This window comes from Dasypus novemcinctus, chromosome 11 (genome assembly GCF_030445035.2).
Source record: "Dasypus novemcinctus isolate mDasNov1 chromosome 11, mDasNov1.1.hap2, whole genome shotgun sequence".
NCBI classification, from domain to species: Eukaryota; Metazoa; Chordata; class Mammalia; order Cingulata; family Dasypodidae; genus Dasypus; species Dasypus novemcinctus.
Genome location: NC_080683.1, coordinates 89,599,854 through 89,604,774, shown reverse-complemented (window position 1 = coordinate 89,604,774; position 4,921 = coordinate 89,599,854). Strand labels below are relative to the sequence as shown.

At 32.4% G+C, this 4,921-nt stretch overlaps 1 non-coding gene across 1 annotated transcript; it reads right to left on the bottom strand.

The window, feature by feature from the left end:
* Positions 1–4,425: 4,425 nt before the first annotated feature.
* On the bottom strand, positions 4,426–4,529 carry LOC111763545 (U6 spliceosomal RNA). Its single transcript, XR_002796394.1, has one exon. It is a non-coding gene; the product is annotated as a U6 spliceosomal RNA (small nuclear RNA).
* Positions 4,530–4,921: the final 392 nt, after the last annotated feature.

Here is a 4,921-nt window from a genome sequence, read left to right as displayed (position 1 = left end):
AGATACAGAAAAGACAAAAATGACAGGGAATATCTTCGTCAGACTTCTTCTCTAGAGTTGATTAATATCGTATTTCTCCATGACTCTGGCAAGAGCTCATTTTAATTTTAATTAATGCTCACAAATTAATTCCATGTGAATTAAAATAAATTGTGAAGAAGTACTTACTGTAAACCTAGACTTAATAGCAAGAACAACTTTAATAAAACTGCTTCAGTTACAGAAGGATTAATCACTGCATTCTTTGTAAAACCCCTCTATACTGTGTATCTCCCTCTATACAAAATTGACATTAAAGAACATGCTAATGAAAGATAAGTTGTTTGAATAAATGGATAAATTAATGAGTGAAAAAATAAGTAAATATTCAATTTTGGGAATAAAAGTTTAGACTGCAGTCAGCCTGCCACTTACTATTAATAGTTGTTTAACTGTGGGCAAGCCAAATAACTGGTATGTGCCTAAGTTTTTTCATGTGTAAAATAAGGATGATAATACTACTTATGTAATAGATAGAAAAAGCTTATTATTTGTCATTTAAAATGGGCATTTTTGAAAGTGAAAGGAGAACTAAAGTATATAAATGATAAAATATTTTAAAATAGTTACTTATTGACAAACAGATTTCATTATTTTTGTGGGTCTCTATGAAATAATTCTATTCAAAATTATTTTGAAAATAAAACTTTCTAAAGAAAGACAAAAGTTGCACTTTTTCATGTAAATTATATCAAAATTTAAAGTCTTCTTTATTTTTTATCTAAACATTATACATACAGTAAAGAAAATAGCTACTATGGGCACACATTCACATATTTTATCTAATGTTGTGCCACTTATATTTTTCTGAAAAATGTATTTTTATTCAATATAGAATTATTATTTTACTTTTCAATAAAATTCACTATTCTTCAAAACTATATTTTATGCTTAGCAAGTGTAAAATTGTTGATACCTTCAATTCTCTCTTCTCTGTGGTCCATAAAACATTTATTAAGAATCATTTCTCTCCATAGACATGGAAGTGTAAAATCTGCTTAACAGATATCCTGAAAACTGCATTTTTTGTATTAAAATTTGTAATTTTTTGATCCAATATTTTGTACTCCTGAATGTTACCTTCATTCAGACTACCTCTCTTCAACAAATATTTTTATAAGACTAAATGTCCATGAGATAAGTTGTTTCTTTTGAATATTTTTACCAAATTTTAATGCCATACTTTTTAGACCTTTTCAAATATTTTTTTCCATTTCACTACAGCTATACACTTATATAATTAAGAATAGGAGCTCCATCAAAAGATTCTGCCCACAAATGGAGATATTCCAAACAATTTTAGAACTTCAAAATAAATCTTGTGCAATGTTTGAGCTTCCATTATTTAATCTGTTCAGTTTCTCCCTTGCTTTTGCATAGACATAATTTAATATAGCTTTGTTTAAATAAGAGCAATTTGCTAAAATATTCAAAATCTGAATATCTCTGGCACCCCATTTATAGGATACTTTAATTAAAGATTTCCACCTGATTAAAAAAAAACCAAACAACCAAAATAACATTAAAATGTCAGTATTATTGTAGGACACTTAGGTTGATTTATAAAGCAGTCTTTCCAAGGCTCAAATGGAATTTAGAAATATTTGAGCCTTGGAAGGACTATCATAACAAAACAAATTTAAGTTAAATTTGTAACTTTGGAATTGCTATTAAGACATAATTCGCATTAGCTATTTTGCCATCAACACAATGAACTTCCAAAACTTTTCATTGATTCTACAATTTTAATGAAAGATTTCAAATCACCACTGCAATTAACTTAATTGATTTTTTATTTGAAACATCTGATAACATCAATAGAAAACTAGCATCATTTCTCTGTTTCCATTTTTCCTTCTGGTAATGGAGCCTATGTGCCAACAGCTATGGTTTCCATTTTTTATAACCACAAGAATTTTTAAATTCAAAAATAAAAGAAACAAATTTAGAAAATTTATTTAATCTAGTCATTGTTTCCAGGCACAGCTTTCGTAAAATAATTAATAACTTCTAAGGAAGATGCTGACATTTCCTCATCAGATTTGCGTTCTCTGGTGTATGGTCAATGATTATAATTATGACCTCCATGGTAGCCTTTAACACATCTTTTGTACAAATTACAAGACTTTATCTACTTTCATTTTTTAAAATTTATTTTATTTACTTATTTTTCCCTGACCCTTCATTGTTTGCATTTGCTGTGTCATGTTGTTGTATGCTGGTCTTCTCTTCTAGGAAGCACTGGGACCAGAACTCGGGGACCTCCCATGTGGGAGGGAGATACTAATTGCCTGACCCACCTCCACTCCCTGCTTTGCTGCAACTCTCATTGTGTTTCTTCACTGTCTCTTGGTTGCGTCATCTCACTGCGTCATCCTGTCATGTCAACTTACTGGGCCAGCCCGTCGCATTAGCTTGCGGTCTTGTGCAACTTCTCCAGGAGGCACCGCAACCCAACCTGGACCTCCCCTGTGGTAGGCAGGAACTCAGTTGCCTGAGCCACATCCTCTTCCCTTTATCCACTTTCTTGAGAAACGTAAATTTAATATTTATTTTTAAAAATGCACTTTCTTTTTTAGTGCACTGCTGTCAAAAGACTTCAATGGAAAATAAGTGTCCTAGAAACAAAAAATAAGAAAAAGGAAGAAGTTGTTGTAGGTTTGCATCATACAATCAATTATAAAATTGCTAACAAGGGCCTTAAGCAACCATCTAGACTCTCTACAACAGGCCTACACTTACAAAAACTATTTCACAAGCATTTAACCTATAATTTCTCATGTTCCCCACCAGCTCCGATAATCTGCAGCATGGTGGCTTCATATATCATACAGGCTGTAGGCCAGGCCAGGGGATAGTCAGCACAACTGGCTGGTAGACCAGTGTCTGTCACCATCCATCCAAAAGGGAGTTGACTGCTCCTAGCTCTTCAGTATTCAGAAGAGCTTTTGTTTTATTAACAAGCACCCTCTGTAAACCTTGAAAGGTTTAATTACCTTTCATCTGGAAGAGATCAAGAAAAGATGGATTATATTATTTCAGATTTAACCTGGTGTTATATCAAGCAAGAACTCTGCTCACATGTGACTCTCACTATTAGGCGAAATCATAGCTAGTGCTGAGAATACAAAGTAGAACTGTACCAGACACACCCTGGATTATTTTAATGCAATTTTTAATAATACTTGATTAAACAAGGAAAAAATATGGGGCAAATGCTTACCCAGATGGGGTACTGGAACAATAACATGATCACCCTTCTCATGTGGTTTCTATGAGTGTTAAAAGTGTTAAAATATTTAATGTGTGAGAACTGCCTGGTATACAATGAGTGCTACCTATATAAGTATGATAATAAATTGCTATTTATTATCATTATTGCTACAGGTACATATGCAAATTAAGTGCAATAATGTTTCCATTATAGCATATGCTCATTTGGATTTTTTATTTAATTCATTTTTCTCTGTAAATATTATGTGGATTATTAGTGAGAGGTATGAAAGGCTAAAATTTTAAGAGATGACAAAAAAAATTTGTTCCTCTGCCTAATGAGGTGGAAAAGCCTACAAGTTCTCTTGATAGAACTTGACTATGCTCTGATATTATTTAATTAGATTTATCTTAGAACTTGGCTGCACAGACAAGTAATATTTGCAGAATTGAGAATGAAGAGATTATTCTCCAAACTGAATTGGAAGGAGGGAAGGGTATTTATATCATGTCTCACCAATAAGGATATAATCAACCCCAAAGAAGTAACTTTACTTTGATCTGTCACACAATGCAACTGATTCAAGATCTACTTTTTATCACCTTAATTATGATCCCTTGAATTCATTTTCTGATAACCAATTTATAATTATTGATAGAAACAAAGTGTTACAATGCAGGTGGAAGGGTCACTCAGTCCCCACACTCCCTACAAAAGGCAGTTGGTAAAAAGAATTGTGTAGCAGATGAGATGTGAAGAGCCAAGAAATCAGAATTCCAAATAGAGTCAATCCATCAGTACATATGATATACCATCTAGGGCAAGTTTCCAAATTATTCCATCACAGTTCATCCATCAGCTAAACAGGAACAGCAAAGTGTGTATTAGTATCCAACCTTCAAAGAAGAAACATGATAGAGCAAATAGTGTACATTATTTACCTTGAATGTTCATGGTTAAAGGAATGCATAACTTTGTAAATATTTTTGATATCTATGACCTATCATATGTAATCTAAAAATGACTTTAGAAACTAGTTTGGTTTATCCCTCTACATCCTCCACTTTGTTAAATATGGAAAAACAAAAAATACCTAATATCTATACATATCTATCTTTTTTTTTTTAGAGATAGGAGTTTGCATTTATATAACTTTTCTTTATTAGATGTTTTTAAGTAGGAAATGCATCAAGAATTTGCATGTCATTCTTGTGCAGGGGCCATGCCAATCTTCTCCATTGTTCCAATTTTAGTGTATGTGTTATGACACAAGCACCCTATCTGTCATCTTTTATACTAAAAAAATACATAATTGATCTGAGAAACATTACAAAATTATAGCAAGCAAATATGAATAAGTTAAATATTTGAATCTTATCACCAGTATTATTTCATGATTTATCTCAATTAATGATTTGCTAGCATAGTCTCCAGCCACATGAAATCTGGGATGTCACATAAAATTTTCTGCTCCAGAACTCCCCAGGCCTTTCCCCTTCATGTTGTCTCAGTTTAGAAGGGATTCAACTTGGAAGGAAAAATGAATACTGTCGTAGCAGCTTGGCAAACTAAAACAGTTTTCATCCATACAGTGGCCTGGCTTAAGCAACAGGATTTATTGGCTCACGGTTTTGAAGCTAAACAAAGTCCAAAATCAGGGTACTGGCA